Below are 25,652 nucleotides of genomic sequence, written 5' to 3'. Positions count from 1 at the left end.
GTTCCTTCTTCTATCTCCACCCAAGTGGGATTTGCCACAGTACAAATCACCTGACTCGTGACACAGGGGACGGGACCTGAGAAGAAGTTTTACAAAAAAAACTTGGGCCCATACAGTTAGCCATAGTACAACTATACTTGGAATTGGCCCTAAATCAGTTGGTTTTTGTGGAATCATCGTACACTGCACCCAAGCTCACAGAATCCAGTATGGCCTCTGTCCACTTATCTTCGCACGGCCCCCCCCCGATGCACTTCTCACTCTTAATCTGTCAAGTGCTGGGACGTTCTCATTTTGCTTTCGTTTCCCACATAACATGCCGTGCCCAGCTCACCAGTCTGACCATGTAAATACCCATGGTTGGAGCAGCCTGTCCTGAGTTTTCCCCGCCTCCCCCCCCCCCCCCCCAGCACTGGCCCGGGGGCTGGGGTACAGGAAGTACCCGCCCCTCCCACAAGGCTCTCCAGCTGGCGCCCTCTGCTGTCTCTGGACTCTTCCCACGCTCTGCCCTCGCGTCCTCTAGTACTAGCAGGGCTGCTGCTGCATGCCGGTCTCTTCCGGAGGCATCAGCACTAGCGACGGGAGCATCCTCTACCCACCACAATGAGACCGGCTGGGGTGGCAGAGACCTCTTTCCTCCGGTCGGTCGCTCCTCTGCTCAAAATGTCCTCAAAGCCCTGAGAGGCTGCAAAGCTGGCTCTGGGGGCTAGCCTGCAAAGTTCTCAGGGCCTTCCTTCCTCCGTCCCCTTCTTGCTCTTTTCCCTCATGGCTGACCACGCTCACAGCCCACGGTGATCCCTCCCACCGCTCAGCTCACCCCGCAGCAGCTTGATTCTAGGCCACTATTGATTATAACAGGCACCAGCAATTCAGCAGCACGTTTTTAGGGAAACAAAAAACCCCCACCATATTAACATTGATTTTAATGTATTTTGGGATTTGAGAAATGTCAAAATGTTTAAGAGAGAGAGAGAGAGAGAGAGAGACTCTTAAAAATAATATACAGATAGCCAAGATGTGGTATAGCTATACAAGGGAATAACTACTACTTAGCAATGAAAAGGAACAAATTATTCGTACGTGTAGTAACTTGAAGGAATCTCAAAGTTACTATGCTAAGTTCAAAACGCCGTTCTCATGAGTTTATATGATATGTAATTCCATTTCTAGGACACTGTCACAACGACAAAATTATATGACAGCAGATCAGTGGTTGCCAGGGGCTGGGAGTACTTGTTTCGGGGGAACAGAGCTTTCTGGTATCTTGACTGTCATGGTGATTATGTGAATCCATACAGGGCTTAAAATTCATATAAATGCACAACAAATAAAGGCCAACTTTACTGTTCATTAATTCAAAAATTAAAAATTTTGAGTATGACTTTTGAATCAAGGAAAGAATATGCCTTATTAATAAAGTTGATGAGCAGGTGCTAGAATTACTCATTATTTCCCCTGTATACTTGTCCATATTTTTCAAAATTTTCACTGCAACTATTATTTTTATAAATAGAAAAAATCAGCACTGTAATCTCCAATCAAAAAAATGCATATATAATACTGCTTATAAAGATGGTTAGCAATCCTGTAGACTCGTATTACAAAATACAGTCAATAACTTAAAAATTATGCATCAGGTAAAACCATGAACTCACTGGTAACTAAGAGAAGAGGGTGGGGAGAGGTGAGTGCCACTCAGGTAGAAGGAACTAGAGCACTGCGAGTACAGTCCCAGGAAGAGTGGCTTATCGGGACATCTACTCTCCTCACTAAGTAGTTCAAGAAGTGCACACCGCGGCGGGGGAGGATATAAATGTGGAGGTCTCAGGATACAAAGAAATAATTTCTGTTCCACCATATAAAAGATGGACTTATGGCACAGTGCCAGATGAAAAGAGAAACACCAGCTATCCTCTGGAAAGTAAGCTCCCTGAAGGCCATGTCCAGGGCTATACAGAGGCTGTAACTCACAAGTGTTTGTTGAATGAATGCATACTTGCTAACAAGAAGAGACAGGGAGGTGAAATTAATCCTGACACCAAAGTAATGGGCTCTAAATTGGCAAGGATCTTGAACTTGCATCACAAGGTAAAGAAGAAACTGTCTGTTTGCTGTTCCTTTTGTATCCCCCATAAAAGTTAGCGAAATGCTTTATATATACACTGAGTACTCAATAAATACTTGCGGAACTGAAAGTAAGATGTCAGACTTGGAGGCGGGAATCTTTTGATCCTCCTTCCTTAATGACATCATAAGAAGCTGAAAGAACGTCCCTCTAGTCAGAAATCAAAAAGAACACTGTTAGCTTTGTGGGGGGCCACAGTTTACTGGTTTACTTCGATTGCTGAAAAGGAAGTTATGTTTTCTTAAAATTAAATGTCTCACAGTGTTTTAACTTTTATTTCAATGAATGAACGAATAATGCCCCCTAAAACATTTCAGTGTCAAACTGATGCAGGCATATACGACAGAGTAAAATTTTAGGGCTTCAACTGTAATTTGTAAATGTCTTGTTTAAGAGGACCCACTAACTTTCTGAGAGAAATCTTAGAATAGCCTGTAAACACTCAAACCAACTCTCTACTGCTGTTTTATTATTTTTTTTAATCTGCTCCTAAACCAGAAACATAAAAGTCTAAATTAAAACAACTCTGAGGAACAGTGGTCAGGAAGGCTTGCTGGAAAGACATACCACCCTAACATTATCCTTGATCATGGGACAGCAAACTATAGCCACAGACCAAAAAGAGCCTGCCACCTGGTTTTTGAATGATCTGTGAGATAAGAATGGTTTGTGCATTTTTAAATGGTTCGGGGGGGGAACCCCAAAAGAATATTATTTCATGACATGGGAAAATTGTATGAAGTTCAAATTTCAGTATCCATAAGTGAAGCTCTACTGGAACATAGCCACGCTTTTTGGATACAATGGCAGAGCTGAGTAGTTATGTCAGAGACTGTGTATTCAACATCACTACCTGGCTCTTAACAGAAAGTTTGCTGACCCCTGTTTTGGATCAATGTTCCCCAGTGTGCCAACTACGGTTTTTTTTGTTTGTTTGTTTGTTTGTCTGTTTAAAGGTCTGATGATTAAATCAGTTTGGGGAATGCTGGGCCAATTTCTTAATTGCGGGACTTCTTAGAGCATTCAATATGCCGCTGTCACATAGTTCTTGTCACGTCTATGTGGTCTGGGCTTTTTTTTTTCTTTTTTTGGTGGGAGATCATCTCCCAGATCTGACATCTTCCTCAGGAGACTACCCTCTGAGAAGTGATGAACTGCACGCCGCACAGGCCTCCAGGGAGTCTTTGCCCCAGATGGAGCCTTGTCACCAGGCCTACCCCAAGGACCATGGCAAGATGTCAACAAAATGGCCATGCTACTCACTGCAGGGAAGCTGATGAGGGCCTTGTCCATCCGAACATGTGGCCCCTTTTATGAGTGCTTTTGGGGGAAGTTTATATGCGGCAAAGACCCACTGCTGCCCTCCTGAGCTAATGGTTTGTTTGTATTTTACAGACGTGAATTTTATCCTTTTAAGTTTCCCTCTTTGCTTGGGCTGCTAGGAGACCCAGGAAACTATGGTGACTTGCCTCAAAAGGATCTTATTTATAGTCTGAACTTTGTGAACTAAGCTTTCTCCTGGCTGCAACTAATTATCCCACTTATATATTCCTTTTGCCTTGTATCCGAACTAAAAAAAATTAACTACATTATATGTGTACCTGTTAGGTACCTTAAATCACTTCTTTTAAAAAAGCAGGGTGTAAGTACGTACGTAGGCAGACCGAGGGGTTACAACCTTTCAGGATCACGTTGAAGGGGATGGTGGAAGGAAAGACCTTCGATATGGGCTACTAAGAGAACGAACTTCTAGACACAGTAAAACCTGGCGAGCTCCCAACAAGTATTTGTACTGTAGCAGGGGACTCCAAACTTGCTCTCTCACTGTGGAAAGTTGGGAGAAGCAAGGGAACAGTGAGTGACCCTGACAAACCCCAGCGCCGAGAGCCAGTGATTTAATCTGTTGTCATCGCCACAATTACGAATCGGCCATGATGCGGTGCGTGAGGGTTCCTTCTGGTTGTGGGCCACAGCGGCTGGGAGCTGCTGGCCTCAGCACTTGGGAGCCCAGCCCCACGGGGGTGGTGCCCTGTGCAGCTGTTACACTCTGTTAACATGCTTGGGATTTTACTGGCTCCTCTTCTGGAAGGCTTTGGTCTCACAACCTGCAGGGAGCAGCCTGGTCTGCCAGCTTTTAGAACCTGTGAGACCAAATATTTAAAGAGTTCCGCAACAATGGTTAGAAAGAAGCTAACCCTGACCCACAGGAAATAGAGTGCCAGGTGGGGGAGGGAAAGAGTGCGACTCCAGTTCATGAGGCTGCAGAATTCCAATTCAGAGCAACGTTATGTAACCAGAATTTCTGAAGGCACGTGACTGAAGGGCTTAGTAGAACTTTTTCAAGTGACAGAAAACTTCTAAGATTGTCCTCCTCAAAGCCACTGGTCCAGGAAAAGAACACATGAAAAGTAACTAAACGCCTTCTTTAATCCCTTAAGACCTTGCCAAGAATCCCAGGAAATCACAAAACCATAGAAAGAATTTCTGTTCCTCTGTCACTCACACACTCTTCCTCCGACCCTGCGTCGCCTTCCTCCTCAAGGCACCCACACCTCTACCTCCCTGGGGCTGGGGGCAGCTGTCTAGTCTCCACAGCAACATTCCATCACCAGGCCGTCACTATTCACCTCGCTGGATTTGGGCCATGGCCCTTACCACGCCACAGAAACTGCTCTCCCTAAGGTCATGGGTGTTGCCAGATTAATCACCTCAAAGCATGTGTCTGGTCAAGAACCTTTATCAACTCCTTCCTGAGTAAAAGAGAAATTCAGCTTAGAATTCAAAGCCTTTCAGGATCAGGCCCCAACCTGTATTTTTCCAGTCAGTTTGCACAGTCCCGACATGGACCTTACGTGCCAAACTTTCCTCTATACCCTCTGGTCTCTGAAACACTGTGCTGTTCCTAAATGGGACATTCACCCAGCCAACCTCCAACGTCCAAGGCCTACCTAGCTTTGAAAGGACTGGCTATGAAGCCATCTTTTTTCTAGGCAACCTCTGTGGCTCCACAGAGTGGACAGTGCTTCTCCTCCGCGGTGCTGCCCACGCCTGCAATCTGCCCCTCTCCAACGGCACTGGCCATTGTCCCCAGCATGCCGGTGGGTCCTTAGGGACAGGTCTTCCTCCGACCCTGCGTCGCCTTGTCTCACCGTGACAAAGCTGGGAGCTGCTCGAGGTCTGGCTCTGGCACGGGTCTGTCTCTCTAGCTCCTCCAGCACACTGAAGGCACACAAATACAACGAATAGTTGATGGATAAGTGAATGAAAAAATGACCAAAGGGCTCTCTTTAGCACTTTTCCGTTCAACTTTGCCACTGCGTCTTGGGAAATACATTTAGGATTAGAACTCATGACCTCCTGGCATGCAACCCTGTGGTCACACCACAGTGTTATTGTTTCCGAGGGTGTCCTTTTCGGTCTTCATCCCATCTTCTTTTCTCATAAAATAGTGTTTTACAAACTGCGGTTGAGGGACCATCTCCAGACTCACAGCATTTATAGAGGCCCTCCTCTGCCGTGACTCTGTGTGCCTCCTTGCTAGCAAGCGATTCGGCTGCGAAGGATCTGGGTCGATGATGGAGAATGGGTGGAAAGGAACGGGAAAATTTTGAGAAATAATCTTACGAGGTTAAAGAATAAAAGTTCTACACAAACACTTTCTTAGATGAGATGGTACCAAGAGTCTATACAGAAACCAGCAAATCTCATGTCAACTATAGGAGGAAACATAACGACATAGCTGGGGCGCTCACCCACGGAGTGCCATGTAGAGAGCCCAGCCAGATGGGTGCTGGGTGGTCCAGTCACGTCAGATGCTGAGTTTATGATCTTCCATTTCAATCTGGCTTTCCTCAGGATGGGCCGACCCAGAGCATTGTCCAAACCTAGGTCTGTCCCCCTTGGTGTAGCAGGCCCGGACCTTTTATTTTTTTCTGAAGGCAGCTGTGGAAATGCTAATACTCTTTCACTCAGCCCTACCGCCACAACAGATGCTGAAAAGTCTGACACAAATCCCAGATTTTTCAGAACAGGAAAAGACTAAGGTCTATTTAAAGCAGAAAGAGACCTTGGTCCATCTGTCCCTCTCTGCCCCATTAGTGACGAAGTGACATATTTGAGGCCACAGAGTGAGCAGGAAGAAATGAGGTGATGGCCTGGGCAGGCTCTTTTTACGTGACCATGGCTTTTTAATCTACAGTCCACAGAAGATCTACCTCAAGCTCTAGCAAAATTCCAGACCAAGGGAACATGGTTATTAAGTTACTTTCTAAAGGACAGAGATAGGACGAGGCTGAATCAGAACCAACTGAAACAGCCTTCCCTGTTACACTCCCTTATCCACGGAACCTCTCATCATTCTGTGCCTCTTTTTATACTTCAACAAGCGACACTCTGGAGCAGAGGCCATGGGACAAGGCCGGCCGGAACCGTGGGAGCCAGGGATTATGGCATGGGCCAGGGAAGCCATGGATTCAACTCAAAGAATGTGCTAAAATTAACTTTCTTCCCTTCCGTTTCCATTTTGAAGCATGTTAAACTTACAGGAGAGCTGAAAGAATGGTAAAATGAACACCCATCTACTTCTCATCAAGATTCATCAAATGTCAACACTTTGTCATATTTGCTTTACTTTCTCCTCTCTCCACCCCCACCTTCATACATCTAGATTTTTTTTTCCATCTGAACTATTTAAACTTATGTTGCAGAGATGATTACCCCTCCACACTTTAGCATGCATTTTGTAAGAATAAGGGCATTCTTCTACAGAACCACAACATTTTTACCACAGACAAGACTAATAATTCCCTACATCTAATTTACAGATCATATTTAAATGTCTTCAACTGTCCCCCAAAAGTTTCTTTAGCTCTTTGTTTTCCTCCTGATCTAGGATCTAATCAAAGTTTATACCTAGTATTTGGTGGTTGTGTCTCTTTGGTCTGTTTAATGTAAAACAGTCCATCCTTTTTTTTAATGTAACATTGCTTTTTTTGAAGAGTCCCAGCCAGATGTCTTATAGAATGTCTTATGTTCTGGATTTAGCAGCTTGCTTCTTCATGGAAGGTGAAGAAAGGAAGGGACAGAAAGAAATAAAATGTGGCAAAATTAATCTTCTCTGAATTTCCTAAACAGAAAGTTAATGTTTTTATTTATTTTTGAGAGAGAGAGAGCGAGCGAGTGCAAGCAGAGGAGGGGCAGAGAGAGAGGGAGACACAGAATCCGAAGCAGGCTCCAGGCTGTGAGCTATCAGCACAGAGCCTAACGTAGGGCTTAATCTCACAGAGTGTGAGATCATGGCCTGAGCTGAAGTCGGACACTTAACCGACTGAGCCACCCAGGCGCCTCCCCCCCACCCCAAACAGAAAGTTAAGATTTAAGCCTCGATGAGACTCAGGCTGAATATTCTAGCTTGAATACTGCACAGGTGATAGTGTGCACTCCATCCAGCATTCCTTCAGAAGGCAAAAACCGCGAGGCTGCGATATTTGATTACTTGGTTAAGGTGCTAATAGCCAGATCTTTCTACCTTAAGGTTACCTTTTACTTGGTATTTAACAAATAATCTGTGGAATAAGTCTTCTAGATAATGTGGATATCCTGTTCTCACAGAACCTTTCAAGCAATGATTTTAGCATCCACTGGTAATTTTTGCCCGAATCAATGTAACTCTTCAAGTTATAAAATGGTGCTTTTCATATACTATAAATACATTTATTAGTTGCCTCTCTTCTGCCAAGAACTTTTCCTGCTGTGCCCCCGAAGTTTGTTCTTCATGAATTTGCGTTCATCCTTGTGCAGGGGCCATGCTAATCTTCTCTGTATTGTTCCAATTTTAGCATATTGTGCTGCCTAAGTGAGCACCCCAAAGTTTGTTTTTATTTTGAGCATTATTATAGATTCACTGATTTTTTTTTGAAGTTCAATGTATTATTATCTACTACCATTACTATTCTTTCTGATACTCAAATTGTCCCAAATTAGGTTAGTGGGAGCTCTTTCAAAAGATCTCCCATGTCCTTGTGGTATGTCTCCACAATACATCTTTGAGTGCTTTGGGGCACCTGGGTGGCTCAGTCGTTGAGCATCCAACTTCAAGCTCAGGTCATGATCTCATGGTTTGTGAGTTTGAGCCCCACGTTGGGCTCACGGTTGTCAGCCTGTCAGTGCAGAGCCCAATTCGGATCCTCTGTCTCCCTCTCATTGCCCTCCCCTGCTTGTGCTCTCCCCAAAATATATAAATATTAACAAATAGAAAAATAAACCAATAAACCTTTGAGTGCTTCTCTGCTTTTTGGCACAGCATGTTTTAGGCGCACCTTATACATTCCCGTCCCAGACTAATAATCACCCAATCCCCTTAGGAGCCCTAATTCCTTGTGGCAGGGAGTGAATGATACTTAGAAACCAATAGAGGGTACTAGACTGCTGTGTTCATTATTACTGGGGTCTCACGGCTTCTAGGCCCTTTTAATGAGCAGAACTAGAAAATACTGAGTTAAATCAGAGAAACTGCTGATACCTGACTATTTGTGGCCTAGAAATTGGCAACTTCATGGGGTTGAACCCAACATACTGTTTAAAAATCATGAGTTCATATTGACACTCTGACTGATGTCTAATACTATAGCATTCTTCCTCATCTTCTCTCATTCCACATTTATACCTTCATTCTCCCAGTGAGAACCTTTGCTCCCAATGACCTCAATATTCAAAACAGTTACAGAATTATAATCCAAATGCCACTAGCGCAAAGAGTCTATTAAGATTTATTTGGAGTTTTATCCTTAGAATACAGCCACTCAACGTGCAGAGTGCTCAAAAGTACAGTGCCACAAGTTATTTGAATTCTTTTCTCTGTATGTGGTGATGCTATGCATTTAATACACATTTAGAACCACTTGTCTTTGTCTTATGTCAATTTTAGAGGTTTTGTTCTTATCTCTTTTTGGATTTCATTTCACTTTATTGTTGAACATTTAAAACATTTAAATGGTTCAAAGATCAAGTGTACTCACAAAAGCCTTACTCTCCTCTCTACCTTCTACCTTTTCTCCACGTATCCCCTGGCGATAACTATTTTTACCATATCCTGGTCTATTCGATGTTTCTGCTTTCCTTTCTGATATTATTTTTCCTTATTTTCTCTTTGTTCTTATACAAACAGCTGAATACTATGAACTCTTTTGCAACCTGCTTTTTTGCACTTAACAATAAATCCTGGAAATTATTCCATATCGGTTCAGAGACCAGAATCAGAGAATCCTCACAACTGGAAGTTCCTTAGAAGTCACCTGAGTCCAAATTGTATCCCTCACATGTCTCTAAACCAAAAATCAATCAAAGAGATCAACTCACATCTTGAAAATCTAGGATATGAAGGCAGTAAAGTTTACTTCCTCATTAGGCTGACCATTCAATTTAGAGAGCTTTATCAGAAAGTACTTTCCCATGCTGAATTGACATCTAATTCTGAAAAACTCCATAGTTCAGCTACTTGTAGCCACAAAGAATTAGCTGGCTCCCTCTTTCACCACGCAGCCCTTCAAACATAACTTTTCCGAAGAAATAGGCCCATCTCTTTCTTGTTCTAAATGGTTTATAATTGTGTGAAAATGCAGTTATTTTCATAATAATTTTCACTTATTTTGTGTCAAGAACAAAACCAAGTTGTAAGAACCAGTGGAACGTCAATAGAAAGAAAGTAGCAGAGGTCAAGAGAAAGAAGGCCAAAATTCCTTCATTCAATATTTACCGGGCATCTACTTACTGTTTTAGGTGTTTGGGTCACAGTTAAGAATAAAGATGCCTACCCACTTATATATTCTAGTGGGGGAGGAGACAGAAAATAAAAAGTACTGTCATTAAGTGCTGTGCAGGAAAAAAAAAGAAGAAGAAGAAGAAAGAAACAAAAATTAGGACAGAGTAAGGGGGACAGGTTGGAAGGGCTGATTATAATTAGGACAGCCAGGCTAGGCACCAATGAGATGATGACGTTTAAAGATGACCCGAAGGAGGTGAGGAAGCGAACCATGGGTTACGGCAGGGAAGAAAGACTTGGACAAAACAGTTTGTGCAAAGGCCCAGAATCCGCCAAGTTAGTTGACCTGAGGGCACTGAGCAACTGGGCACAACTCAACCCAGAAACTTTATATGTAGAGCAGAGACGGCTTGGCCTCTGCATTCTTTCACTTTCCTTCCAAGAAGTCTCCAGTCTAGGTCTACAGAGGTTCGGAATGCGGTTCTGCATGCCTAATGGAGCAATGAGAGCAGCTGAGTGAGTCCACTGGGCCCAGAAAGTCTCTCTATCCAAAGCTCTCTCTCGGAACAGCTCTCTTTTTCCTTTTGTCTCTGCTAGCAGAATGTCCTATAGTCCAGATTTTAAAAATCCGATTGGGGTTAAAAACAGGCTATGGGAATACAGACTAATATAAATTACGTTTTGAAATCAGACAAAATGAAATAGTAATGAACTTCCAGGAAATGCTCTCACAGAGAGATCAAATCTTGAAGGCTCTAGATAAAGAGTGTTAAAAATTTAAGCATAAAGAATTTGATACAATGTACAAAATCTTCACAGATATCAACACATTAGAGGGCTTCAATATAATGGGATATCCGGCTCTCGTTAAAAACACTTTTATCTCTATCTTCTAGAAAGCACCTTTTGAGAGGACAGAATTATAATAATGGTGGATATTATTTTTGTTCTCATTTTGTACATGGGGAAACTGTGGCTCAGAGAGATTAAGCTACTTGCCAAAGGTCATGGAACTGCAGAGTTTTGACTTAATGGGACAGGAATTCAAGAGAAAGTGTTAAAGGAAGTGAAGTAGACTGAGAAGCTTCATTTCAATTGAAATTGACATCTCTTCTAGTCACCCTTAGTTCCAAACTTTATCTTAAGATTTAAACACCTCAGAAGCATTTTGGCGGAAGTAATATATACCCCAAAGTTCTTTCAGGAAAATTTCCTCTATGGTTGACTAAGTTACAATGACTTCATTTTTAGGTACCAAATCCAAATGTGACTTTTTTTTTTTTTTTTTTTAAATCCTTAACCTAAAAGTCACATACTGAGTTCTGATAGCAAGTTTATTCAAAGTAGATAATCCTTAGTATGTCAGAAGAAGCCGCGTCCCAAGTACTTTTGGAAAGGGTGTACAAAAATAGGAAAAAATAGCCAAAGAAAGAATATGCATAGATATATTTTCACTCAAATATACTATACTTTTAAATTTGTTTTGTAATTTCCAGAAGTGACATAGTTAACATGTAAAAATAAAATGGAAATTGTAACCAAATTTTAATATGACTTTATCAGAGACTTAAACACAATGGGGTAAAGGCGAGTCTTTAACGGATTTAAATTCTAGTGGACAGAATTAAGAATAGTTACAAAGTCAAGGAATTAACTATGTCTAGACATCTCTCCTACATCTCTATTTGAGGAACAGTATTTTTTTTTTTTCTCATCCTTTGAATTCCCAAGTTAGGAATTCAGAACCTGCTGTTGAAAGGATCATCATCCTTAATTCTCAATCCATTTATCAGGCTAAAATGCAAATGTAAGTGGTGAATACATTTCAACAGTCCTGGAGCTCCAAAGAGCCTTCTCAGGGAACATGCTGAGCTAACTGGGGAAGGGTTAAGCCACCCCTATTTTTCAGATCTGAAAACAGTTGTTCTGATATGAGAAGAATCATTACAATGGTGCCAGCTCCCTTCTATAAAAGCTATACACATTTTTTGCACAACTGTATGATTGTTATGGTAACCATAAAAATGGAACTATCATTCTTCAAATTACACACTACCCATACTGGATTACCTACATACGTTTGTTCTTCTACATTACCCAGAATTTCCTTTCAGAGAGGGCTATGTCTGTCCTATAGATGTTTAGGAGCAAGATAAAGTGGTCTCTTTCAAAGGGAGATTCCACAACAATGAATCTTTCAGAGGCCGAGCTCTTCAAGAATTCTAGGGCTTCCCTGTCAAGTCTTTGAATCCTATGGTCACTGGGAGGCCAAAATATTTTCCCTGGGAGGCAGGGGAACTGCCTGGAAAATGTATTCCCCAAATGATTGCTTTTTATTAAGAGGAAGACTAAAGCACCATGAATGGGCCCGAATAGACCTCGCACAGTTGGGTTAAATACTGAGAACCTTTACTAGAGTCTCTGTTTAGTGAGGTGAAAGACTTATTTAAGAGATATATACAAGCATTTCTGAAAATAACAGCATGAATATATCAAACAAAAATGCCAAAATAAATGTTAGCTATATTTTAGGATGACCAGGGATTCTGTTATTACTTTGGCCAACGTGAGCAGAACTTTGTAACTTTTAACGGCAAAAATGCAGGAATTCTTTCTTCTCATGAGTGGGGAAAAGCCAAGTCTGGTCTTGTATGTCTTTTAAATATTCATTTTGGGCCAAAATTCTGTTTCATTGTTCACAGAGCCGATTCTACAGTTAAAAAAAAAAAAAAAAAAAAAAAAAGGCAGTCTGATAATGACTTCCTGGCTGATTTTAATATTAAATACTTAGATTTTGAGGCAAAAATGTGTTCAGAATTACTGTTTGCTGCAGGGAATTTCCAAATTAGATGCTTAAATTTGTCTAGTTTTCCTTTCTCAAAAATAAAATAACGAAATTAAATTTTAAAAATTTAAAAAATCCCCCCAAACTCACAAGGTTTTGAGGGGGCAGGGCCAGTGGAGCTGTCGAGGCAGCACTCCTGTCCTGTCGCGGCAAGCGCTCTCCGGCAGCAGAATGGAGTGGAGCATGGAGTGCAGACGTGCTACTTCTCTAGCCCCGGCCCCTGGATGGGGGAGGGGGAGTCCCCGTCCACAGTCTGCACCTCTACCTGCACCACCAGGGTTCAAGCCTCCCGGGGCACTCCCTCGGTCTCAGCCAATCCCCACCACCGGGTCCCTACCAAGCCTGGGACTGGCCCTCGATTCATCATCCCAGCCTCTTTTCCTACCGAAGCAGCTCTCCCCAGCTGGACTCCGGTCTCTTGTCGCCTTCGGCCTTTCAGATCCATTAGCATCTGGCTAGCAGGGTGAAGTTCTTCGCCCCTTTCTCAAAAACCTTCACTGGCTTCCAGCCATGCTGACGTGACACTCCTCAGCTTGGCATTCAATATCCTCCACGAACTGGCTTCAAACTTTTCCATTCTCATTTAAGATGATTTAACTTCATAAACATGGGCCCTTAGTTAACCAGTTCTGCTAACATCCCGAATGAATGATTTATGTAGACTCATCATCTCTTCTTCCAGACCATTCTCTTTGAAGGAAAGGACGGTTTCAATTATGTACTTTTCAAATCCAACAGTATCTATTTCAGGGCCTTCCAAATGGTAGCGACAATAAATATTTACTGAATTGAATCTTTAATTGGGCTCTTTCAACTCCAAACTCCTGGAAAATAGGCTGAGGCTGAGGCAGAGCCATAAATGGTTTTCACCCTCTAGTCCCTTTATCAGAAACACCAACATAACTGTGAGTAGATACACTTCAGGTGATGCCTTGGTACCTCCGGCCATGGCCTAGGAAGATGGCCCCAGAGAATTTTCTAGGTTTAGAATCAAAGTCCTTTGGGTTATGAATATGCTGATAGCAAGGGTAGACAAGAAGACAGGAAAATTGGGTAAGGAAGAACAGAATTTGAGAGCAGAGGGTAGTCTGAAAATTCTAATCTACATAATGACTCCAACATCTTTTTGGTAAGGCATCGTGCCTTAATCCTCATCAGAAAGAAAGAAGAGGCACTATTTTACAAAGCATAAAGTAGGCTAGACCCTGTACTTTATGAGAAAGTTAGTTGCCTGTATGTCCCTTTCAACTTGTAAAGGAAAGTAAGGCTCAGAGGAGTTATGTAATTCGTCCAAAAATACATCCCTAGTAAAGTGGCAGAGTATGTGACGATTCAAGCCAAATTTGTCTCTAAGTATATGCTCCTGTATTTCACCCCTGTGATATCGAGGTTACTGAAACTTTTCAAAGTCCTGGGAGAGCAAAATGAGTGACACCACACATAAATTAGGAGGGAACACAGCTGTGGTAGGTTGTTATCTGTCCTGCTCCCCCTCTCCCAAGCCAGCATGTAACTCAAACGGGGGCAAACTGATCCCACCCTAGAATGTGGAATTGGGACAGAGAAAGGGAGAGGGAGATCAGGAGGAAGGTGTGTGAGAAGGGGGAGAGAGAAATCAGCTCCCTCAGGGGGACTGGTAACTGTCAGGTAGCAGCCATCCACTGAGGAGCAGGAAGCAAAAGAGGTTAGTCTGAGGGAGGGGAAGGAGGAAGCAGATGTGTAGAAGCAGGAGAGACGGAGAGGAATGAAGGAGGCCTTCTGGGTTTCCTGCCTTACTTCATTCGGTCCCTGGTTCCCTGCCCTTGGATTCTGGGAGTCACCACAGGATCCTTAAAACAAATTCCCCTTTCTGCTTAAGCGAACTCCAGTGGTTTCTGCTATTTGGGACCAAAAAAGTCTTAATTAGTGCAACAGCTGTGGAAAGTTTCCTAGAATGGCTAACTTGTCATGGCTTTCTCCAATGCTTTCTTGCTAACAAGCCATGACAGGCCCTTACAGTCGGTGCTTCCATACTGCCCACTCCTGGGGGCGCTGTGAGTGTCCTCAGGTGTGGGGAGGCAGAGAGAGGGCATGGCAGAATATTAATACTAAGTTTCTACTTCAAAAACAAATCAACTAAAAAAAAAAAAAAAAGACTCCCTTTGTCATTGAAATTACACTAAGTACAACGCTGTCACATTTTTTTGGCCAGTAGGGATTTGAAGAAGGCTCTAACTTCTTTTTTCTCAATACAGGGGAGGGAAAGGGTGCAGTGTTCTTGAGCGATGTGATATTTTGGGTTGACTTTCTTGTTTAATGTCTATCAAGAGCGTGGGTTTAAGATGCAGGCACAGGAGGATGAAGGGTAAGGGTAAGAGCTTCTAGACTATGGACCTGAATTCAAGTCGGAGCTCAGCCCCTCAGCCACGTGACCTCAAGGCAAGTGATTACACTTCCGTGAGCCCCAGTTTCTTCATCGGCAAAACAGGGATAATTATTCCGCAGGCTTGTTTCAATAATTTAATAAAGTAATACAGAAGTATAAAATAATTAAATGAGATAACACCTACACAAAGGCATAAAAGAAACATCCAACAAATTGTTATGTGTTGGTATATGGATATTTGCCACATTACACAACAAAGCTAAATGAAAACTTCAAACTTTTACACATGTTAATTTTCCTCATCCCGGATATTTTTGGCTAACCATTAATGGAGACGATCTACTCCGAGGGAAACTGATCCTTCTTTCGGTGGGTCTTCTGGTGTACATCAAGCCCCAAGGCAGAGAAGACAGGAGAGGGACACGTGGTGACTACCTACCATGTGCCCAGCACTGTCTCAGGTCTGCCTGACAGTCGAGATTGTGCTAGTGATTTCGTATTTTCAAAGTAACTCTGTTTCAAAAAGAGACGATTAAATATGACTATAGAAAAGGGTAATTGAACACACATTTAAAGCATTATTATGCTTGTGGGAACACTCCTATCCGAGGAATTCTAATTACATCTGTAAGACCACAGGAGAACTGTTTAAACAATCACAATTTCAAACTCTTGATTCTCCCATATACAAACTTTGGTGTAATTCCACCAAGTCACCTCTCAGGCAAAAAAGATTACGGGAAACTTTACTTTCACTGAGAGTAAACATGATGCTGCAAGACCAATTTCTTCACATACATAACAGGACTTCCATGCACACATCGGTGTCCTGTGAAAGTCACAAAGGGACTCCATACACTTACTCACATCACGCCACAACTGCTGGAAAGGTTTTTGGAATTCTTTAACTACTTTCTAAGCCAATTCCTGAGCTTCACAAGAAAATCAGTTTTACTACTTTATAATTATACTTAATTTTTTTTTTTTTGAAGTTGCTTTATCCAGCTTGATCACCCCCTTGATTTACCACTCTTGGCTTTAAACCGACTTGGCTGTTTCCAAAAATCAAATCCACTCTCAAAAGATGAAGATTTGCCATTGTTGAAAATGTGCCTTAGGCTCTGAAGGCAATTTCCGAAGAGGAGTCCAAAAATGTGTATGTCCTCCACTGGCTCCTTCCCCACTGCCTGCCAGCAAGCTCAAATTCTCCTCAATCTCAAAGACGTCTTTGGTTCCCGAGCTTCGGTCAAGCTCCCTCTCACCTCCTGTGTGCCGCAAACTCTTTAAAAGAGATATTTATACTTCGTGTCCTCACTTCTTCACCCCACTTCCTCTCCTCGGCTGGCCGCAGTCTTCTCGGGCTCCCACCACTCACTGCACAACGCATGAGATACCCAAGGGAAAATAATCTGATGGCCAAACGCAACGACTTCTGTCCCCTGCTTTGCCCCAGCTGGCAGCAGTGCAGCAGAGCACAGGGCGACTCGCCCTTGCTTGGAACCTGTCACCAGCCTGGCCTTTGCCTTTTCTTTTAACTCTTCAAATATCCTCCTTCCTGCACCCCCAACCCCACCTCTTCCTATGAAGCTTCCGTCCTTTAAGTGCCGCTGGACAGTCCACCACTGGTCCCCTTTCCCGTTCAGACGCGTGCTCACCAGGTATATCCACTCTCTTGGGTGGCTCTGACTACGACTTTTATGCACTGAAACAGGTATCTGCACCCCAGACCTCATTCCTGAGCGCCAGGCCTGCTTCTCTTTCTGGCCCCTGGACGTGGTCTTCTGGTACCCAAATTTTACTCGTCTTTCCCCATCCAAGCATTTTGTTCTTGCCCTCTATTTCATAATCTCAGATTTTCCTAAATTTCACTTTGGCTTAAGGATGGATAGTGACACAGTTCAAGGGCCTTCCTTACAGGCTTATTATCTTCCTACTGAGAGGTCTTCTCGAGAATGTCAGAAACAGTGTTAGCTTTTTCTTTTTCCTTTTTTTTTTCTTTTTTTCCAATAGTAAGACGAAAGCCTAAGGAAATCCTATTCATCCCTCAAGGCCAAGTTAAAAAAGTTACCTGGCTTTACAGCTTCCTCACGCAAAATAAATTACGTTCTCAGCTGTGTTCACCTGGTGCCTACTTTTTTTTTTTAAATTTAAGCCTTTTGAGATAATTGTCGATTCATACAGTGGTAAGAAATAATAAAGATGCTATCTACCTTTTACCCCATTTCTAGTGGCAAAATCTTACAAAACTATAATATAGCATCAAAACCAGGGTATTGACATTGACACAACACACCGATCTTACCTAGAGCCCCTATTCTCACTTGTGCTCGTTATGTTCCACACAATTTTATCTCGTGTGGAGGTGCATGTAAGCACCACCTCAAACAACAGACAATGCTATCATCCCAAGGATCCCTGTCTTTTAATAACAATCATCCCTACCTAATTCCCCCCCTGCTGTGCCCTCCTCAGTCCCTGCAAGACAAATCTATTCTCCAGTTCCAAAATGTATCTTTTCTAAAACATTACACAACAGAATCAAACAGATGTAACATTTCAGATTGGCTTTTTTCACTGATCACAATTTCCTGAAGATTCAGGGAAGCTGTAGCAAGATCAATTGTTCATTCCTCTTTACTGCTGAGTATCATTCCATGATATGGATGTACCACATTGGTTTAACCATGCACCTGTGGAAAGATAGTTCGGTGGTTTCCAGTTTGGGGCTGTTATGAATAAATGATGCTGCTATGAAAATGTGTGTGCAAGTTTTTGTGTGAACCGTGAGTTTTTATTTCTCTGGGATAAATGCCCGGGAATGCAATTACCACGTTGTATGGTGGTTGTGTTTAGTTTTTTAAAGAATTTGTCAAAGTATTTGCAGAGTAGCTGTGCCATTTTACACTTCCACCAGCAGGGTGTGAATGATCTGCTTTCTCCACATCCCCACTAGCATTTGGTATTGCTCGCGGCTTTTCACCAACTTTGCTTTTTCCTTTTATTTCAGCCATTCTGACAGGTGTGGACTGAGGTTTCATTGTGGACTTAATCTGCATTTTCTTTTTCTTTTGAATGTTTTTATTTATTTTTGAGATACAGAGAGAGCATGAGCAGGGGAGGGGCAGAGGAGACACAGAATCCGAAGCAGGCTCCAGGCTCCGAGCTGTCAGCACAGAGCCCAATGTGGGGCTCGAACTCAGCGACTGTGAGATCATGACATGAGCTGAAGTCGGACGCTCAACCGACTGAGCCATTCAGGTGCCCCTTAATCTGCATTTTCTAACGGCTAATCATGTTAAACACCTTTTTTACGTGCTCATTTGCCTTCTGTATGTCCTCTCCAAGTACATGTCATGTGCTCATTTTCTAACTGGACTGCTTTTATATTATTGAGCTTTAAGGGTTCTTTATGTATTGTAGATACAGTCCTTTATGGGATACGTGGTTTGCAAACATTCTCTCCCAGGCTAGCTTTCTTTTCATCCTCTTAACAGAGTCTTTCACAGACAAAAAGGTTTTACTTTTGATGAGAACCAATTTATCAATCTTTTCTTTAAAAAAATTTTTTTAAGGGTTATATTTATTTTTGAGCCTGAGAGAGACAGAGCATGAGTGGGGGAGGGGCAGAGAGAGAGGGCAACAGAATCTGAAGCAGGCTCCATGCTCTGAGTTGTCAGCACAGAGCCCAACACGGGGTTCGAACTCGTCAACCGGGATATCATGACCTGAGCCGAAGTCGGACACTCAACCAACTGGGCCACCCAGGAGCCCCATCAATCTTTTCTTACATAGGCTATGCTTTTTGTGTCTCGTCTAAGAACTCTTCACCTAGTCTTGTACCATGTACGTATCTTATGCTCTTTTTTAAAAATGTTTATTTATATTTTTTGACAGAGAGAGAGAGAGAGAGAGAGGGAGAGAGGGAGGGAGGGAAAATATCAGCGGGGGAGGGGCAGAGAGAGAGAGAGAGAGAGAGAGAGAGAGAGAGAGAATCTGAAGTAGGTTCCAGGCTCTGAGCTAACACAGGCTCTGAGCCTGACACAGGGCTCGAACCCACAAACTATGAAATCATGATGCGAGCCGGAGTCGGACACTTAACTGACTGAGCCACTCAGGTGCCCCTATGCTCTTTTCTGTAAAAGTTTTACAGTTCTACATTTTATATTTAAGTCTATGATCCCTTTTGAGTTAGTTTTTGCACAAGGCATGAGGTTTAGGCCAAGGTTCATTTATTTGCCGATGCACACCCAATTCTTCCAACACCATTTGTTGAAAAGGCTACTCTTCCTCCACTGAGTTGCCTTTGCTCCTTATCAAATATTAATTGGGCGTATTTGTGTGGCTCTAACTCTGGGTTTTCTATTCTGTTTCATTCATCTATGTGCCTATCCCTTCTAGTTTTTTGCAGATACTCTTTATCAAGTTGACAGTCTTCTCTTTTCCTAACCTGCTGAAGAGTTTTTAGTACATACGTGTGTTGGGACTTTTTCCAAATGCCTCTTCTGTAATAACTGACAAGATATGATTTATGTTTTATTCTGTTGATAGGATAGATTACATGCATTGGTTTTTCTATCTAGAGATAGAATTCACACACTATAAAACCCGCCCTTTTAACATGTACGATTCAATCTTTGTGCAGTTGGCAGTACGAATGAGGTTTATCCAAAGTGCAACTACGGCTAGCTGAAAAAAAAAAAAATAAATAAATAATAAAAATTTAAAATGCATGAATCAGAGGTTTTTAGTCTCTGCAGAGGGTTGTGTAATCTTTTCCACGACCTAATTCCATAACATGTTCGTGACCCAAAAAGAAACGCCATACCCATTAAGAGTAATTCCTTGTTCCTCCTTCCCCGTAGCCCCTAGCAACCACTAATTGACTTTCTTATCATACACTACATGGCCTTTTATATCTGGCTTCTTTCGTCTGGCATAACGTTTTGAAGGTTCATCCATGCTGTGGCCCGTAGCAGTACTTTTTTCCCTTTTATGGCCAAATAATATTGCAATGCATGGATATACCACATATTGTTTATTCCTTTATCAGATGATGGACATTTGGATTGTTTCCATTTTGGGCTATTATAGATAAGGCCACTATAAACATTTGTGTACAAATTTTTGTGTGGATATGTTTTCCATTCTATAGGAGTCAAATTACTGGGTCATAAACTCTACGTTTAAACCTTTGAGAAACTGCCAAAATGTTCTCCAAAGTGGGTTTGTTTTGTGGTACATACACATTTTAGACCACTACGCCTTCCTGATGGAATGATCCGTTTAACATTATGTCCCTCTTTGTCTCTAGTAATTTTCTTTGCGCTGAAGTCTATTTTATCTGATGATAATATAGCTTCTCTTGCTTTTTTAAAATTGATATTTGCATGGTATATCATTTTTCATCATTTTGCTTTAAACCCACCTATGTCACTGTATTCAAAATAAGTTTGTTTAGAAATCTAATTACTGGATCATTTTTTTTAATGTTTATTTATTTTTGAGAGAGAAAGAGAGAGAGAGAGAGAAGAGAGAAGAGAGAGAGAGAAAATGCGAGCAGGGGAGAAGCAGAGAGAGAGAGGGAGATACAGAATCCAAAGCAGGCTCTAGGCTCCGAGCTGTCAGCACAGAGCCTGATGTGGGGCTCAAACCCATAAACCATGAGATTATGACCTGAGCTGAAGGCGGACACCTAACCAACTGAGCCACCTGGACGCCCCTGGATCATGCTTTTTTATCCATCCCACTAATCTCTGTCTTTTAATTGGTGTTTTTAGGCAATTTACATTAAGGGCAATTATTAATATGTTATAGGTTAAGTTGCCATTTTTACATTTTGTTTTCTGTTTGTTGCCTCTCTTTCTCGTTACAATGTTTTTCTTGTAGGTTAAATGAACATTGTTTTTTTGATTCCATCTTGATGGTTTATAAAGTTACCACTGTGTAGTTTTCTTAGTGGTTGCTCTAGGTACCACAATATACATAAGTTGTACAGTCTACTGTATCAACTTCTTACTACTTCAAGAAACCTGAATTCCACTTAGGTTCCTTTACCCTCTCTACATTCTAAATACTTTTCCCACACACTTTGAGCACTACATTATTTAGTGCTAGAACTTTTGTTTCAACCACCAAATGTGATTTAAGAAACTCATGAGGACAGTTCATGATATTTCCCATTTTTTACCCATTCTCATATTCTTCTTTCCATTCTGATATTCCAAGTCATCTTATGCTACCATTTCCTTTCTGTTTAGAGAACTTTCTTCAGTCATCCCTTCAGGGTATATTGGCTAGCAACAACTTCTCTTAGCTTTCCTATGTCTGAAAATGCTTTTATTTCCTCTTCATCTCTGAAGGATATCTTTGCTGGAAACAGAATTCATGGTTGACAGTTCTTTTCTTTCAGTACTTGAGAAATCTGCCACTTTCTTCTGGCCTCCACAGTTTCCAATGCGGAACTATTACCATTTGAATTGGTGTTCTCTTAAAAGATTTCCCTCTGCTTCAAAGATTTTTTCTTTGTATTCAGGTTTTAGAAGTTTAAATATGATGTGTCTTGGCATTAGTTCCTTTGGGTTTATGCTGTTTGGGGTTGTGATGTTGTGATTTATAATAAGAAATATAAAGTTGGTCTTCATCCCTGTTTCTGGCACAGAGCTCCTAAAACCCTTAGAATTTCCTAAATGATAACAGCAATAAAGATGTCTTTTGATATTCATAGCAAATCCCTTTCAACCACACCCGAGTTCATGTTAATGAGATAACTTCTGGAAAGCATCTAAGTGTGGGGGCTGGTTGTCAGGGGCATCAACCACCATGTGATCAGAGGGCTGGAACTTTCAGCCCCACTTCCAACCTCAGGTGAGGGGGGGAGGGGCTAGAGAGTGAATTCATTCACCATTGGCCAATGATCTAATCAATCATGCCTATGTAATGGAGCCTCCATAAAAACCCAAAAGGATAGGGTTAGAGAGCATCCAGGCTGGTGTATGTGTGTGCAGTGCTGAGAGGACATCGTGTCCAGAGAAAGCATGGAACCTCCATGCCATGGTCCCTCGGACCTTGCCCTATGCGTCTCTTTCATCTAGATGTGCCAGAGTACTATTCTTTTACAAGAAACCAGTAATCTAGTAAGTAAATTATTTTCCTGACCGAGTTCTGTGAGCTACACTAGTAAATTAATCAAACCCGAGGAGGGGGCCTAGGAATCCTCAATTTATGGCCTGCTGGACAGAAACACAGGTAACAAGCTGGACTTGCAACAGGCATTTGAAGTTGGAGGAGGCAGTCTTGTGGGATTGAGCCCCTAACCTATGGAATCTGATACTATCTCTAGGTTGACAGTGTGAGAATTGAGTTCAGCTACAGGACACCCACCTGGTGCCACAGAGATGTTTATGGAATTGAAAACCCACACTTTTGGCATGAGAAGTGAAGCAGTGTTGTAGTCAAAGACTGAAAGTCAAGGACACACAGAAGAGTGTGTTTTTCTTTACAGGAGTCAGCCCAGTTTACTGAAGACTTATCTTTGGCCAAATTTGGGGAGTTATCAGCCATTACTTCTTTGAATACATTTGCCGTTCCATTCACTCTCTCCTCTCATTCTGGGACTCCGATGATACAAATGTTAGTTCTTTTGTTATAAGCACATAAATCCTTCTTGCTCAAACTAGGTAAATTCTATTGATCTGTCTTCAAGTTCACTAATTCTATCCTATAATCTCTAATCTACTATTGAGCTCTGGATAGTTTTTGTTTTGTTTTGTTTTTGGTGACAGTATTTCTTACTTTGATATTTTCCATTTGGTTTTTTAAAAATTTCTTTGTTGAGATTTTCTATTTTTTTATTTGTTTCAAGAGAATTTGTAATTATTTGTTAAAGCATGTTCATAAAGGTTGCTTTAAAATCCTTGTCAGATAATTGCAACATGTGATTTATTTTGGTACTGATATCAGTTATACATTCTCATTCAAATTATGGTTTTCCTGGTGTGATGAGTGCATTTCAATTGTATACTGGACATTTTGAATGTTATATTAGGAAGGAGACTCTGGATCCTATAAGGTCTGTTGTGGGTTTTTTTTGTAAGCAGTCTCCTACCGAGGTGTAGCTGAAGGGCCAGGTGAGTGTACACGTTCAACTTCCTACTGAATCCCGCTGCTACCAACCCAGCACAGACTCACAAGGCCTCACTGTAGGTCGCAATCCATCCCTTCCATCAGCCCTGCCGACATCTTCCTGGTCAAAAGGGGGCACCAATTCACACTGTCTCACTGACTCCAAGTGTGGGTGTAAACTAAACTCCCTGCTAAGCCCCACCGCCACCAGGAAGGGGAAAAGCAAAAATCTGATATATACTGCCTTATCACTAGTTTTGGGGCAAAAGCTCAACTCCCTGTTGACATTAGGAGTGCGGAGTAGGTGAGTGAGATATTTCTGTATATATATATAATTGATTCTATACCAAGGTCTCTGCTTATGGTGGCAGGAGATACAGGCTCAGCTGGCACTGAGCTGCACTGACACCAGGGGGTGTGCTGTGGAAACCAGCCCTGACTCATCGCATCTCTGCTGCGAGGCAGGGAAGGAGGCTCGTCTTATCTCTGGGACTTGCTGGCACTATTCTCATGGACAATTGGAACGCTGCCTACTTTCGCTGGAGAGGGGACAGAAGCTCAGCTCCACTGCCAGCTCTGCCAATCTACCCGAGCAGGGGAATCAGGACACAACCTGCTCCCACTGGATGAGGAATAGGGTCTGCTCCTCGCGTGGCTCCACGGACACCATCCCAAAAGGGAAACTGGAGCATGCCTGCTTCCACTGGGAAGGGGAAGGAAGAAAGCTCCTTACTTGGTTCCACTGACACTACCCTAGCAGGGGAAGGCAAACACTACCAACAACTTCTGCTGCGCAGGGGATGGAAGATTAGCCCCGCCTAGATCTTACACCTCCCAAAGTGGAATCAGAGCGTCACCTGCAAGTGGCAGACAGGATAGAAGATGAAGTCACTGTATGGCTCCACAGACACCAGCAGGCAGGGGAAACTAGGGCGCTGCTGCTTGAGTTCATGGGATAGGATGGGGTGTATGGAATATTAACACCTTGCTTGGTCCCAACGAAACCATGACGTGTGCATGTGAGTGCACGTGCACGTTTCTGTTGGTGTTTGGCTGGAGAATGGTGGGTATTGCCAAAAAGGTTTCTGTTGTTAGACCACCCTTTCCTTGGTCTTTTGGCTGGAGGAGAAAGGTTTCTCTTAAAGATCTTTCTTCTTGTGCCTTTTGGTCATTCCAGGTTGGCGACCTCTACAACACCCTGTCTGGGCTATATGCGAGGCAATGAGGAAAACCAGGGGGATCACTGGTATGTTCCTTAAGTCCTGAGACCCCTGTGCAGACTGCCTTCTCTTTTCCACCTTTCTGGAACTTCCCATGCTTGTTTGTTGTGTTATGTCCATATTTTTGGTAAGAAGGAGGGCCAGGAGGAATGGGGGCACTCTATCTTTGTCAGAAACAGAAGTTGTTCCTCATTTTACTAAAGTAATTATAACATTTTATTTATTCTTTAAGATGTTTTCGTAATCAATTTTCATATTACACAGCAAACTCTCTGAAGGCACTGGATTGTGTTTTGTCAATATTCATTTTCCCAGGAATACTAAAAGGAAACAGGAACGAATCCCAGAACTTGCTTTAAAACACGTTATATTCAACCAATGAATACATATTCTGCCAACGCTTTCTAAACAAAACTTTGCCTTTTCCTCCCCCCCTTTTATCCTATACACGTGTATTTACATATGTAATTTATCATATACCAAGTACTGAGTTAGAGTCTAGAAACAGAAAGACAAGTGAGCCCGAACCCTTGTTCTTGAGGGCTTTGCCACCTGTCAGGATAGCGTCACCCACAGGGAAGTTAGAGTGCAGTGTGGCAAGTGCTATAAAATAGGTGTGAACAAACGGTGAAGGGAGAGGAGAGTGGGGCACGACTAACTATTCCAGAGTGAGACAGCAAAGGCAGGTAAGACGGGCCCTGGAAAGCAGACGAAGGGCAGGGCAGGGTAGGGTAGGGCATGGGCAAGATGCAGAGCTATGAGAGAGTAAAAGGTTTGGGGAAAGATGAAGGGCTGAATCAGAACAGGATACCATGAGGAAGCTAAGAAATTTATTTCCCTCTTTTCCTATTGTCAATAAAGTTGATAACTTCATTTTTTCACTTATACTGATATGAATTATCAAGCTACCCAACATTTTCTAGTCTTAAGAATGATTTGTCCATACAATTATGTACTTCTCATGGCTCTCATTTTCAAATTCTACCTTCCTTTCCCACGCACCGGTATCTTTGGTGGGAGGCTTGTTTCTTTCCCAAAACTTTCTGCTGGAAGGTGCCCTCTTTTATCTCCAGCCCAGGCATTAAAAAGTGGAGAGATGTGAGAGTGACATCAGCAGAACAGGCAGAGCACAGAGCTCTGAGAAGCCGCTACTCCGTATGAGCATTAGGCCCCATTAATCTTTGTTATGTTCTATGAGTTACTTGTAATTTCATAAA

The 25,652-nt window shown here is 42.3% G+C and overlaps 1 protein-coding gene and 1 non-coding gene across 8 annotated transcripts in view; both read right to left on the bottom strand.

The window, feature by feature from the left end:
• The window catches only part of DIS3L2 (DIS3 like 3'-5' exoribonuclease 2), a 348,816-nt gene that overhangs the window by 140,642 nt on the left and 182,522 nt on the right, over positions 1–25,652 (bottom strand). The window lies entirely within an intron of this gene.
• On the bottom strand, positions 7,886–7,987 carry LOC113598324 (U6 spliceosomal RNA). Its single transcript, XR_003419001.2, has one exon. It is a non-coding gene; the product is annotated as a U6 spliceosomal RNA (small nuclear RNA).

Source organism: Acinonyx jubatus, chromosome C1, assembly GCF_027475565.1.
Source record: "Acinonyx jubatus isolate Ajub_Pintada_27869175 chromosome C1, VMU_Ajub_asm_v1.0, whole genome shotgun sequence".
NCBI classification, from domain to species: Eukaryota; Metazoa; Chordata; class Mammalia; order Carnivora; family Felidae; genus Acinonyx; species Acinonyx jubatus.
Note: the sequence above shows the minus strand (reverse complement) of the source record. Positions and strands in the feature narration are given on the sequence as shown.